This window comes from Bactrocera neohumeralis, chromosome 6, assembly GCF_024586455.1.
Source record: "Bactrocera neohumeralis isolate Rockhampton chromosome 6, APGP_CSIRO_Bneo_wtdbg2-racon-allhic-juicebox.fasta_v2, whole genome shotgun sequence".
In the NCBI taxonomy this organism is placed as follows: domain Eukaryota; kingdom Metazoa; phylum Arthropoda; class Insecta; order Diptera; family Tephritidae; genus Bactrocera; species Bactrocera neohumeralis.
This window is the reverse complement of record NC_065923.1, coordinates 494,218-510,146: the sequence shown is the minus strand read 5'-3', so window position 1 is coordinate 510,146 and position 15,929 is coordinate 494,218. Positions and strand designations below refer to the sequence as shown.

At 37.6% G+C, this 15,929-nt stretch overlaps 1 protein-coding gene across 4 annotated transcripts in view; it reads left to right on the top strand.

The window, feature by feature from the left end:
* The window catches only part of LOC126762728 (protein bric-a-brac 1), a 211,921-nt gene that overhangs the window by 87,663 nt on the left and 108,329 nt on the right, over positions 1-15,929 (top strand). The gene's annotated exons all lie outside the window — the stretch shown is intronic.

Genomic DNA, 15,929 nt, shown 5'->3' with positions numbered 1-15,929 from the left:
AAGTGCTTTCACAGCCTTTTCAGTTGCGACCACAAAATCGAAAAATATATATACATATACATACATATATGCATATATTTTATGATAAAAGTATTTTTTCTTAATGTTAGCCAATCGTATATACTTTTCGCCATCATTAAGATCAACAGAGCTTAGGAGAGTTTGTCGTTACCACGAAAGTCGGATATAAGTAACCTCAATGGACCCAGATTTCCATCCGGCCAAGTTTCACTTATCCTTCTCCATTCCCGAAACTCTCAGTCCTATAAACTGAAATAGTTCTTTAGACTGGAACAGTTCCAAAATTTGTCAAATGAACTTTATTCTTAAAAACGCCCTTTGGAAACTCCAAAGCAAACTAACGTAACTGTTTGTAGCCAAGACATACACCTAACCTTAAAATGTTTCGTGTAAATATCTGAACTGCAACATATACGTATGTACATATACTCTATACGAGACAAGTTGTCTCTCAACTCACTACCACACACCCGTTTTTGTTGCAAGTGGCAAATTGTCGCCTCTCCCTAGGCTTTCAAATCCACTGCACTTAAGCCTAGTATGACGCACAATGTATAGGATAATGAATTTTACTATATCAAAGTCGTGCTATAAAATCCTAAAAACAACAACAGCAATTGGCGGTAAACATTTTAACCCGCCATTTATGCAACTCATACTTGCCTCATGCGTTGGTGCAACAAGCGCATTTGTATGCGTGCGGAATACATATGACAACATAAAATTTAAAATGTGGAATTTTAATGTTGATCATGTTGGTGGCATCAACGATGGTGTGTGGAGTGAAGGCATGCACGCGTCAATGCAAACAAATGAGCGTACAGAAAGACATGCCGAAAGAGCGGTACGAGTGTCGCTATAACTATAAGTTGGTGTAATAGTAATGCTGATGGCAACACCGTGCGACATGCCACACAGCGATACAACAACATTAGGCCGCCACAACAAGCACCCTTTACCGCACCGCACCACAGCAGCGCGCACGTAAATTCTCGGCCGCCTGTAGCCGAGCGAAAGCTGTAGCATGCAGCATGCTGCATTCGCTGCGGCAATGCGACGTTGTTGCTTGCACCATTTCATGCCATTACGATTCCGTCACTTTGAGAGCCTCATAAAAAGTGTTTTTACTATGTTTAATGTTTATTTTATAGTTTAAGTTCGCATTTTCCTGCTCTTTTAGTTTTATTCGCATGTGATGGTGATTGCCAATGCTATTGCTGTTGTTGTTGTTGTTGTTGTATTGCCTGCAACATTGCAACATTGCACCGGCGCACTCCGGCCGCCCTGTCTTGCCACCTTTGTCTGCACCTTGCGTCATTTCTTTGTCATTGCCAAGCCGGCAGCCCGGCAGCCCGTCAGCCAACCAACTTGCCTCAAGCCAGCGGCGGCATTTGTGTCATTTGACTAGTTTTATTTCGTTTAGCTTTATTGCAATTGTTGTAGCTGGTTTTAATTCCATTTAATTTTATTACCTGCTGTTGCATTTTGTTTGTTTCCACAGCGTTTATTTGCTGTGTGGGTATGCATTTGCACTGTTCATGACCAGAGTTTCGTCGGAGTCACGCACATTTGCAACATTGGCAACATTTCGGCGGTGCAACATGCTTGGGTGGTGGTTTGGCTTATAGAATTCGCAACATTTTATTTTTATTACATTAAGAATGCACAATAACAACGTAAACCGTAAAAATTATACTGAATGCAACAACAACAATAAATAATAAAAGCCAAACAAATATTAAAAATAAGATTCGAGTGAGCGCGCTGTAAGGTATGCTACCGCCGTTAAAAGTGCAACAAATGTTGCATTTGATTTAAACTAGACACCCGAAGTGTACCTGCTTGGTGCAAATAAGCTGCCTTGCCACATGCTCCTAGCGCGCCGTGTGGCATGGCAAATTCGATTTGGTTTGTTGCAATAGGAAAGTCGTAAAATTTTTGTAAATGTTTAGATTTGCTCTGAGCAATCGTGTTACTCTGCTGCTGCAAGTGGGTGTCCGAGAGGGAGGGTGGGGGAGTGAACGCTAAGCTCGGTGGCTCAGCGTGCGGCAAGTGCTGCGTGTGGTGCCCGATTTATATAACAACGCTGCGTGGAAGTTTGTATTCCCGTATGCGCGTGTGCTGCCACATGCCGCATGCAACTTTAATGTGCAATTTAATGACTTCAAATACATTGTTGATATGTGCACATGTGTGCGTGTATGTGTGTGGTTTTAACATTTTGCAGTTCCGAAATATTTTACTTCCAAGAATTTTATGCCATAAAACATTTGCAGCCAGATTGGATTTTTGTTTTCAGTTCAATTAAATGTTGGGTGGAATATTTAGTGGTAGTTGTGGTTTTGGTTTTAGATAATATGATTGCCAACTATGCTCATATGTTGTGGTTTCCTAATTAACGCAAATTTTGTTTCCAATATTAACTAACTAATTTTTTCCATTTTTTCGAGCAAGATACAAGGGATATTCGGGAAGGTGGACCAAGTTTTACTTAAAAGTCTTATACTAATTACAGCCTGTACAACATATATTTAGTTTCCCACGAAGTTAATAATAGCCGAAAGGAAAACATGAATGATCAGCGTGACCGTCGTTATAGCCATGTCCGTGTATGTCGATATACTGATGTATCGATCTGAAATCTTGCCCACTAATTTTTTTCCAGAAGAAGTCCCTCGTACCACAATAGCATGTAGCTTTCATACCAGCTGATCTATCAAAATCAAGTCCTTGTATGGAAAACTTTTTTATTTCAATATCCTTACGATATTTGTCGCATAGCATTTTCCCAAGCAACTTCATAATCTGTGATCATATTATTCACATCGGAGTACTATAGCATATAGCTGCCATACAAACTGATCGATCAGAATTATAATAAATATTTTTATGCCCCTGGAGAAGGTATTATAACTTCTAAGCGGACGAAGTTTTTTGACAATAGATCAGATCACAAAATTAGCTACCAATAAAAAGGGGAAACGAAGTTGGCTTCTATTAGACACTAAATAAGGTAGACCTAAAGGTAGTTTACCATCCGATGACCTGGTTGACAAAAGAAAACTACATTCTCATATATTTTAGTACAAATATTTATTTTTATCTTCAAAATAAGTTCCTTTTAAGAAAAGGCAAGCATGATAACCATTTGATATAAGCCTTAGCTGGAAGGATCTTCTGTGCCTTTAGCGAATTTTGGTTCGGCTTCAGCCCATTTCTTGAAATTACTTCAAGAATGTTTTGTGTCGCTACAATAAATTGCTTTTAATGAATGTATGCTTCTCAGCTCCGTTGTCAAACATCCCTTCTACCTGACGGCATTGACACGCTTCATAGCCGAAACATTTACCAAAGTGTGTTGCGTCGATTCAGAAGAGACTTAGCCTGCTATCTTTCTAATGCGAATACGACGATTTCCAAACAATCTTTCCCTAACTCTCTCGTTGTTATCGTTATTAAAGGAGATAAATATTACATTTCTTGTATCACTCCTGAATAAAATTTTGCTACGGTGAATTCAATATTTTGAAAACGAATGCCGTTCTCAGAAAAGCCCGGCCCAATCTGATATGAAATTTCCAGTGGTTTGTTGCAGAGGGAGGCCCAAGAGCCCCAGAAAGCAGGAAGCTCGCTGAGGCTTCTAGTGGTAAAAAATGAGTTTGATTCTTTTCCACCCCAGCTTACAAATCTCTTAGATTGGAGCATTTTGAGCGGTGGAAGATATCCTGCCTCAAGCAAATGAAGGCTGGTCACTCGAAAAACTAATATTTTAGCACCTTATTTTCATTCTCGCATTCTCTGCACTCCACCAAATAGACTTCACCACTATTGTGAAGGTGTGATCTTAGGGGTAGATGATAACCACTACGAAATTTCACTTCACACTTACATTTTTCTCCTTAGAATAAAAAGTGCACATATGCAAATAAATATAGATTAAATATAGAGAAGTACAGAGGACTCTCTCTCCAAAGCAACACCTATCTTTCCAATGAAGATTTCTTCTCCTAAAAATTAAGCTCACCTTTCCATTCCAATAACTCCCTCTGAAAGTTGCGTACAAATTTATTCACATTGCTGAGTGTGTACTTGTATTTATATACATACATATAATATATGTATATGTCTATGTGTGTGTGTCTGTGCATTTATTAGTGGCAAACATTCGTTTCAGCGCCTCATTTCATGTCAATTAGTTTTGTTCCTTTCCTGTTTTTTGCTAACAAGTAATAGAAATGGACAGGAAACATGTCATAAAATCATTCAAATCATTTTGCCTTAATTAAAGACACTATAAAATAACAACAACACAAGCAACAACCACAGCGCGAGGAAAGCATGAAAATAGTTCTGTGTGCCTCGGTCGAAATGTGGCTACAAATGTTTGCATAAATTGCATGCGGCAAGCAGATAACGGTAGACAACAAAAGCAAAAGCAACAACAACAGCAATAAGCACTGCTAATTAAATAAAATAACCCAACAGTTACATTAAACACGATTTACCCACTGACGAAATTACCGATTAAACAGTAGCAGGCTGGCAACCCCACACCAACATATGTATAACACACATGCAACAGCATATATGTATGAGTACTTATTTCGCAGACTGCCATGCTAATGCCCACAATTTTATGTGTTCTTGGCTTTTTTGTGGCATTTACAATATTTATTTGCTTTTAGTTGTATTGCAGACATACGCGCATACCAACTCACGAACATCGAAAAATGTACATATGTGACTGTGTAAGTTAATGCATTTATTTCTCGTTTTCCACTGCGACACCAAGGCAACTCACATCACTCTGCCCTCAACATTAACATTGCCAATGGGTATGTTATGCCTAGATATGTACATATGTCTATTTATATATCACATGCCTTTATTATATACATATGTACATAAATATGGTAGTGTGGTACAAGCCACAGTAGAGCGGTCGGTTCCACGAATTTCTTTTTGTACAAATTAAAATAAATAATTAAGCATGTCAATCGTATTTTATTGTATAATATTTACCGAGTCTCTTTGTAAACGGCCTGCGACGACAACGACGACGATGACTGTCGATGGCTGCCCACCTGACAGATAGACGATACACACACGGCGTGTGCAGTTCAACCTCGTTCGTGTGCTTACCTGCCGCCCGGCTGGCTGCCGTTATGCGGCCATAATGCGCGCTTATGAGTTGCAACTTATTCACTGAGCGTTTTTGTGGGCACACACAAACACACCCAAATTTTAGTATACACAGACAAACGAAATATTTTTATTTTGATTTGTTCATATATGTATGTGTGTGCGTGTAGGCATATGTTCGCAGATAAATATTTCATGTCAAACTGACATTTGACATAAATTTTCTGTTAACATTTTAATATTGAAAATAAAAAATCACTTAATCGCCGTCGCTACAGATACCGTTGTCGGTTCTACAATATTTTCAACTGCAGCCAACTTATTACCAACTGATCAACCGACCAGCTTCATTAATGTTCAAAATATGATTGTAAAAAAAAGTTGTAAAAATCGGTGCACACACAAATACATTTGGGTGGGTAAAAAAAATGAAATTTTTTCGCTTGGTAATACGAAAAGGACGCAGCTTCTTAGGCACCTCTAAGAAATTCTCTCCAAGTATGTTCTTTTAATTGTAACGGGAAGATCCTCCACTTAACAGTTTTCTTCTTTTTTTCTTATTATCAGATGAAAGAGTTCAAATTGTGTTTCCAACTACTTGAAAAAATCTCGTGTATAATCTCGTAGGAAAAATTCCCGATTTTTTGACCCACCCTATCAAACATAGTGTATACCTAAATGTAGCAATAAACTCACAGTGTTGGAACGTTTGCGCTAAAATATTCGAAATACTTTTATATTTATTACGCATTAATTATCGCAGCCACATTAGATTTAATAAACAGCGTAAGCTGTCGTCTCAAGACTGATTAAGATAGGTAGACACTCCAAAGTCACCAAACTCAACACTTAGTGTGAAGCAATTTATTGGCATTGCGCTGAGTCAGCCCAAGGGGATCAAAAATAGCTTTGTTTGAAACTTGAACCTTCGCGGTCCACCTGTACTAAGTATGTGAAACACAAATATTGCATTTGACCTGTATGTCATAGTGTTCCGATCTGAATAATTTGTTTGGAGATTGTCTCTCATCATAGAACAGTTTTCCATTCAATGAGTTGATTTTTATCATTCAGTTTTTATGGCAGTTACATGCTATAGTCATTCGATATCTTGTTGCTGCAGACTATAATAGTTTTGTTCACCTAACCCTTGTACGTATCATCTAAAACAAAGTGAGAGAGACATAGGGTTATAATGGGTTGTCAAAAAAGTCTTGCGGTATATTTATTGAATTTTTTTATTGAAATTGAAATGAATTTTTGATGACTCATGCCCAGCTCTTGGCCGATGCTACGGCTGCTACTATGCCGGTCTCTTTCGACCAATTCAGCGATTTTATCGCAATTTTCGACGAGAGGCCTTCCGGAGCGTGGCGCATCTTCGACCACCTCTACACCTGAACGAAAACGTTGAAACCATCGTTGTGCGATGGAAATGGAAACTGTATCGGGTCCACAAACTGCACAAATTTTATTGGCGGCTAGAGATGCATTTTTGCCTTTATCGTAGTAGTACTGTAAAATATGCCGTATTTTCTCTTTATTTTTCTCCATGTTTGCGACGCTATAACTCACGAACGACTTAAAAGAAACGACAATCAATCAAACACGTGTTAGCGCGTGAAATGAGCTTTCCAAAAAGGTATAGCATGACCCTATGCGACGAATAAAACTAGAACTACGCGCTTTCAGAGCCAACTAGCGAAAATACCGCAAGACTTTTTTGACAACCATTATTTTATCTGTTTTTGCCAAATTCCATTATATTTTCTAATATGCACCTTGACTATACATACATATATACATATTTCATATTTCATATTCAAACAATTCATAGCCTCGATCGAGGCAGCAACAGTTCATGATTTATTTTCTGAAGTTTACAGATATTTTAACATTTTCTATGTGTTTATTTACTTTCATTAAATTCTTATAAAAATGTTGAACAAACACAAACACACGCCCACACATCTCATGCGCATAACACTAAAAGTGTGCGAAACAGCGCAATAAAATGAAATCATCAAAGACATAAGCGGGTTTTTTTCGCCGAATAATTATTATTGCCGCAATAAAATGTATTTTATGATTTAAAAAAATGTAATTGAAAATATTAACTGCTTTAATGTTTAACATATAGATGGCAATGGAATTTAATAACATTTTCCAAATAACATAATATGTAGTACATAGAAATAGCGCTGCTAATGATTCTGAGATCATTTATTCGCAGCTGCACCTCATTAGTACGCGCAATAGTCGTTTGTATGCCGATTTACGAGAGTACATGCATATTTACAAGTAGTTATTTTATTTAGATTTCTTTATATACATACATACATATATATGTATATGCATATTTTGGGCGTAATTTTTATTCAATACCATAAGGTATGGACAAGTAAATCGAAATGATGAAATCCGCTTTCTTATTTCATATTAAAATTTATTTTTATATTGACGCACGATCACTACTTATGTACTTAGATACAGTACTTTCTATCATAATTTAATATGGATTTCAAGCTTTATATTTATCTGGAATACTACGCTCTTTTTGTTTTAAAATAAAAGATATTCCCACCCATTCTCAATCACTCAAAGCACCAGACCGAAGGCGGGCGCTCCCAGCTGTCCCAGAGCGGGCCAACTCTTCTGTCTTTTCGTTTTCCATATCTATACCGAGATGATATTAACCGAGTTTTCTACTAAGAGTCTAGATATTGCTTGCTTGCACAGTCAAACATATTGAGACTTAGTATGGGGGGTACGAATAGCCTCATTTGTCGCTTGGCTATCCACTAGAAGAATTATGGACTTACTTCTTCAAGCAGAAACCCACTTGGCACCTTTTGTTATGGCAACAGTTTCGGCCTGAAATACTAATTTTTGGTCATTTAGTTTGAAACTATTTTCTGCGTATGGATCATTACTGAAAAATACTGCTCTTGGTCTTGTTTCACTCTTTGATTTGTCAATGAATATGTAGATTTTGCTGTTGGAACAGTTGATCAAAGAACCACTGGTCCATTCTTCTCCACTAACGAATGAAACGTTTAGTTTAATTCCTCATGAACCGCAAGCATTGCATCATGCTTCAAATATTTATAGATAGATATCCAATAAAAATCTTACACATAATTTTACCGTTTCGACTTCTATCTCACAATAAGGAAATCACGCTAGGTTGTGCCAGGACAGCGCCTTAATCCACGTATGCAGAACGAACTGATTTATTGTCTCCTGTTTTTTTCTCTTTCAAAACAATGTGATAGATAAAGTTTAAATCACAGAATCTGTTTGTTAATCAGGTTTATGCTGCTAATATGGTTATAACAATAAAAGCTGCCAAGACTCAAACCCAAACAAATACTAGATCATCGATGACACATACCACATAGAATTAAAACTAATTGAATATTCTAAATTTAAGTTATAAAAGAGAACGAAACACAACGAAAAGAGTATAGATTTAATGACAAATATTGGTTGGCACAACTTTTTATTTTTACAACAACAAGCACGAGGCCACGAGCAATAGTAAATTATAAACGCCCAACAGGGTGGCCCTGCGAGCGGCCATGTGCACTTGTATCATATACTCGGACATATGTATGTATGTATGTGCGCGCATTTATGTATGTATATATTTCAGTAATATTGCCAGTAGTCATTGTTATTGTTTTTGGCTTGCAACTTTTTGCCAGCTTTACAGTTGACGATATAAATGCGATAAAACGTTATTTAGCTTCGTGCAACGGAATGTGGCATTAAAACGCCCTAACTGCAACAGTAAACAACAATAACAACTACAATAATGAAGTGAACTGACCTTTGCGAACACTTTCCTTCAAGGGTGACGTTTGTATGTGTGTATGCAACAAAAATCACAACTGTAGTTGTTAAGCAAGCCCCCCGCACACAAACAAACGATTAAAATATATGCGTTCGCACCAATATTGGACCGCTGCACCGTCTGGCCACACTGGTGTATGAACGCCACCTCCTAATGCCATCAACACCTCAGCAATTTAGGCGCCATCAGAAGCTAGTCAGCCGGTCAGACATTGCTGCCACGCAATGAAGTGTCGGGGAGCGTGTTATTGTTGGCATTGTTGTTGCTTGCGTGATTGTAGTCAAAGAGGGCGCGGTGTATGAGCGTCTTTCTATTAAACAGTCAGCTTTCTACTTCTTCGTTTTAGTATTGCTTTCTTTCTTATTGGTTAGTTTTTGTTGTTGTTGTTATTTTTGCAGCTTTTGTCTTATTCTAATATAAAGTATTGCAAATGCCAACTTCGAAGGTTCCTTATTCTCGCTTCTTGTGCCTCTACTGCTTTTCTTTATACGTGTGTGTTGATGTGTGTGTGTGCGTCTGGCTATAGCGAATTCCAATTGGAAAACTCAACAAAGCTTTAACTTTATTGCTTTCAACTAAATTAATTTACTTTTGCCCTAACCAGCAAAACGGTGGCATTTAGCGTTGACCCCTCTGCCGGGGAGCAGGTCAGTCGACGCACTGCAAAATCGGCATAACAACAAAAACCATATACCATACATAAATATCAACAAAACAAGAAAAAACGTCAATTTTTGTTACACCGAAGCCATAATACCCTTCATAAATAAATACATTTTCTTAGAAGAACTTGATTCTAGCCTTTTGGTTTGTATGGCAGCTTTATGCTATAATGGTCCGGTACTGGCGGTTCCGACAAATTAGCAGCTCCTACAGAAGAAAATATGTGTGCGAAATTTCAAAGCGATATCTTGAAAACTAAGGTACCAATGACCGTGTATACAGACATATGTACAGACAGGGTATAAAAGTAGCAAGTGCAAGAGTCATTGGTGACGGTGGAGCGATGGTGCGATGGTGCCACGCGACCATCGGGCGACCGACGTCAATAATGCAGTTTGCAATGAAATATAAAATAATAAAAAACTTAATCCAATTGCAGTTGGTCCTTCGGCATCTATGTGTGTGTGTGTGTGTGTGTGTGTGTGTGTGCTGGCAACACAATGTATGCAAGAAATAAATGACAAAAAGTAATAAATGAAATATAATTAAATACTTTTGTGCACAATGCAGCAGTATGGCCGTCGACCGCTTGGCGCGACTGCTTACCAAACGAAAAGCAATAAAAATAGAAATGAGAAAAAAATGTGTGAACTCAATACTTTGAAGGACACGCGAAAAAAAGTTGGCCAAAGCAACAAATTAGAATAATTAAATGCAAAAACGTTGCAACAAAAGCTCCATAACAAATTTACTGCAGCAATTATAATTTTAGAGAAGAAAGATATTAGTTGAAATTTGCTGAGAGTAATTAATGGAAGTATGACGTCAGTATAGCATGATCTCTGAGAGTAAAACAGTAGTTATAAAATATAATCCTCAAAAATAGTTAGCTCCGGATCTCAGCTAAATTTAATTATAGTAAATGTACGCGTTTTTAAAGAAACGTTAGCAATTGGTTAAACAGTCTCTTAAAAAGTGAAGAACACCATCAGCGAAAAAGCAAGAGAGCAATTTAAATTTTCTTCAATTCTTCAATATTAAAATTTTCTTCATAATATTTTCATAGGGACATTTTTGCTCTTATTTCAGACTTCACCAGCTGGATCTGTCGTGTACGTACGTATGTGCAAAACTTCAGAGGATACAGCATATATGTACATATGGGGCTTTTCGTTCGAGTTTCCCTTCTAGTAATTAAACTTAACGACTGGAATTTACGAATATTCATCGAGCTCCATGTATGGAAAGATATTTTATTTAACAAACTATCTTTATGAAATCATATTACATAACAATATAACCTCCTAAAAAGTTATTGGAGCACTATAAAGTTTAGCTGACCTTCAAACTGACCAATCAAAATCAAGATAAATATATTTTTAAACAATATGTGCTATACGAAAAGCATCTGTGAAAGGTATTATAGCTTTGGTGTACCTAAAGTTAAAATTTTTTCTTGGTAATGGTGAGGTTTCAGGATCTTTTCAAATTGTTCTATTACTTAAGTTTGGGTCGTGTGGAGGGGACAACAAAAATGAACCACACTCACAACATTAACGTCTCTTAAAAGTTCCTTGTAAGACTTTCGCAGGTTGGTACATTGCAAGAAATTAAGTTTGCAAAAATATGACTCTCTAGATGGGGAATTAAGGTAGGAAGCTCCTCGCAATCATGCTCATAATTCATCTATCATTAAAGAGGTAGACTTGATAGATGAGGCAAGTTAGCATCAGAACTTTCTCTTTCTCAATGAATGAGATTCTTAAAGAGTTCCACCGTACATATTTATCTATCCCAAGTACATTTCAAAGTGGTAGCGGGGAGAGAATTGTTTCAGACATATCTATGTATGAAAGCGTAGCCTACTATTACCAATAAACCACACCTAACTTCAATCTGATAGATTTTATTTTTCGCAATTTCTCTTTGTGTTTTTCTCAAACATTTTCCCCAGTGCACCTAATTAGAATGCAATATATTTAAGTATCTACAAAAATAGTCCATAAATACACTTGCAACCGCTTTTGGTCCCTTCTTACAACTTAGCACACTCATTGTGCAATTCAGTGAGCCTCACGCCTTGCTCAGCCTCGGCTGTCCCGTAGAGATGCTCTTCTAGCCGCAAACGAAAGTGTTGACTGCACTTGCGTTGTTGTTTTAAGCTAAATTGGTGCACACAGTTCAAGTGGCACGCGCTTACACAAAAATGCAAAAGCACGAACACAACAATGTAAAAGCTTCATAAGGAAATAGGTGTAAAATACAGCAGCAACTAAGCAAATAAATGCGAGTAAGTTGAGGTTAAGCCCGCAATAGCGGTTAAAGGGACAATGTAGCGTACGGACCATTAAACCTGGACCGCCGCGGCCACCCGCAGAAAGCCATAAAATCCACACCAACTTAAGCGACCGAAAGGACTATTGTCTGTATGCTTTGCATTTGTGTGCTTATTACTTTCGTACAATGTGCTCGTGCTCGTGTGTAGATGGGTGTGTTTGTAACGGACTTGCCGCAGCGAGCGGCGAATATAAATATCGGCAAATATCGAAAAACAAATAAAACTAATAGAATTCCAATCGAATGGAACGGCAAATGTATAGAGAAACGTTATTAAATTGGCGACTAATAAAAAGCCGGTAATGGCAAGTCGAAATAAAAGTGAAAATAAGAAAAAAGTCTCGTGAAGAAACAAAACGGCAAAGGAATGCGCCCGTAAAGCACACATTTACTCGGCACTACAAAGTTGCTCGGGGTACACTTTCGATGTAAAGGCGTTTGCTTGGTGCGAATTCGGAAAGTATACAGTTGGAAAATATGTGTATGTGTGATTGGGATAATAAAAATATTCAAATGCTTCAGCATATAATAGAAATCCTAACAAACTGTGAAGCACTAAGAGACGGGTCTCTTTGTATGGGTTCTAAGTTGTACACCCCTGCACGATAATATAGAAATACTCGTCGAAAAAGTCGAATTCTTCGCAGAGGTTGCCAAAGTGCACTTTTAAAACCGCTACGTGCAGAGAGTGATCTAGCTGAACTTATATCAAATCATTACTAGTCAAATAGAATATATAAATGGGTGTAACACAACATAGACAGTGGACGTAGCATCATTCATAAAATACCTATAGATCTCGGTTGAGATCAAATTAATTGAGGAAATGCTCTTAATTCTATTGTTATAGTCCTTGTTCGGCTTATTTTTGAAGGGTCATTCGGTAAGTTTTAGGACAGTTCCAAATTATTTTCATAAACCCACCCCTCGTCACCACCAATGATGGATGAGAATGTACGGTCCTCAGCTACGTTGTCTAGCATATTCTTTGAAATCTGTATTCGAATTTGATTTGCTAAAGATTCAGATTACTTTTGGTACGAGTTCAGCATTATCACCGTTGAGTCGAACAATAAGAGATGTTGAGATACACTGCAATTTAAGTGGTCCAATCCGGATTAAACTTGATAAGAGATTATACCTAAAAATCCAACACAAATCTTTTTCAAACTCCGTTGTTAAACACTAACTTTTACAGACGCTTTTATCCTCGGGTATAAAAATGTTTACGAAATATTTTGGGACAGTGACCTTTGACCGGTCAGTGTAATTTAATAAACCTTTTAAAATTTTGTACATTAAGGAAATGTTCGAAAATACTGGCAACTCTGCAAAAATATACACTAACAACCAGCAAACTCAAAGTGGTCGCCAGAAATTTCTCACTTTTATTATTGTTGCAGCTATACAAATCTAATTATGATTTTTTTAATTTTAATTTCAACTTCAATTTTTTCAATTAAGCACTTCGCCTTAACAGTGTTGCCACCAAATATTGGCTCTTTAAACTTTCAACAACTGCACATATACTTATACACATACATACATGCAACAACAGTAAGAATCCAACAGGCACCGATCCCTTCAACACCTCACCCATTTGCCTTGTGTCTTCTCCTGACACCCAGTCAACTGTCGGTGTGTACGGCATGCCACTCTTACCCCTCTTGCCATCCCCTAACCTCACATTTCCTTCGGCGCTCACACTCGCCGCCTGTCATTGTCTTAACAAATAAAATTAAAGAATAAATAATAAGTAAAAGGTATGTACATAAGTACAAAGAAAATATTGCGTCGCACCTCAGCTGCCACCCGGCTCCCCCCAACACCAGAGACGCGGCTGTCGAGACGCGGCGAAGACGCAGAATGAAATCCTCATTTATGATTACGACGACGCAAAAGTCAATTTGCATAAAATCGATTTTCTCATTTTTCTTCGCCACGTAGTTGTTGCTGTTGTTGCTTTACTTCAGCTTTTATTGTAATCATGGTTTTTTTTGCTTTCGTTTGCTTTCATACTTTTTATTATTATTTTATTTTAGATTAAAATGAAAACGAAAAGCCAGGCGCCGCGAAGAAAATATACCGACACACACACACACACACACTTAAAAGAGCTGAAAGCTAAATAAATGTAATTATACAGCGAGCATAGCATATTATTATTATAGGAAAAAGATAAGAAAGAAATTAAATGTGGAAAAGTCTGCAGCGAAGTGGAAAAAATAATGAAATATTAATAATTATACAAAGTACATACATACATTTGATCGCAGCGAACAAAAGCAACGAACGAAAGCAACAACAAAAGCTTGTCTGGAAAAGTTTAATGGCAAGCTGATGTAGAGTTTTTTCTGGAAGAAAGTATTGCTCCGTGCCACTTGCGGCATGAACTCAGTAAAACGACGTGGATATATGTACATAAGAGCTTGTAGAAAATATTAATTCTTAAGGCATCTCAAATTGCTTTAAAATTAGAGCGATTCCATATTTATGGTTCATTTACTGGGGTTTCTAGCTTCAATTTATGCCAGGAGAGCTTCTTTTTTTTTGCTGGCGTAGACACCTCTTATGCGGTTATAGCCTAGTTAACAACTATGGGCTCACTGTTTCTTCTTTTCGCTATTTGACACCAATTCGAGATACAAAGTTCAGCCAGTTCCTTTTTGGCATAATCTCTCTAACGGAGTGGAGGTCTTTCGCTTCACTCATCCCTAAGGCCACGTCCTATCAGCTGATGTCATTGTACATGCCATTCGGAGGAACTTGTAGAATTTTGTCTTTGTTCATCAAGAGAGGACTTTACTTTTCAATCGCCTAATCAATCCCAAGCAGGACCTGTTGGCAAGAGTGATTCTGCGTGGTTTTTCAAGACTGATACTGTTGTTGGGGTTGATGCTGATTACAAGATAGACGAAATTATTTACGACTTCAATTTTATGACTTTCAACAGTGACGTGCGAGCCAAGGTGCGAATGTCGATGACTCTTTGTTTAATGTCTGGTGATATTTCGTCTTTGACTTTTTTACAATCAGACCCATTCGCTTCGCATCCTTATTCATAGATCTTTATTATCCTTAGATTAAAGAAGTCATTCTTCCTCAGTCTCGTTTGCCTTCATACCTGTTACATTTGAATGAGGCAGTTTCTCAACTCCATTTTTACCATTTGTAGCCAAACCCCACTCTTCAATCGAATATGAGAACGTTGAAAACTTATTGAAACCACTAAAACTCTTAATTTATTAGTAATAGGAATCCCAACCAGTCACTATTTGATCCATACCCATGCTGTATGCCCAATTGCCGGATTCTTACGGCCGAACTTCTCTGACGCTCGTTAGCTCTTATTTTAGCCAGTCATCCAACAGAATTTGTCAGTACTGAAATCAATCGCTTTGTAGATTATGACCTCAAAAGTAACCCTGATCCTCAGTGAGTTTTTTTTTTCGTTCCGACAACTATGTCAGATAAATGAGATCGGAACTTGTGTAATCCAACCTAACCTAGGTTAATTATTAATTATTTTCCAAGACAACTTTCGGAATTCTGGCACAAACTTTGGTGAGTATCAGTGACGATAATGACAGTACTCTAGCTATACACTCACTCTTCACTCATCTTACCGACTGCATCAGCTGTTAAAAATAATATGAGATATAATTATCTCAACACCTCTTTCTCGAATATCTCGCTTATGCCAGATCAAGACAAAAACACTTTGGATCTCATACTTTTAGACACCCGAGTGAAAACTCGGAAATAGAAATGAAGCATCTAATCAAATTTGTGATAGGTTCAGGTTACTATGTCGTTAGCTGATATCGAACTATAGTTTTTTCACCTGGCTTCACAAGGGACTCTACATCACAGTCTAGGTGCGGTCCCCCGCCATGTATATGGACAAGCC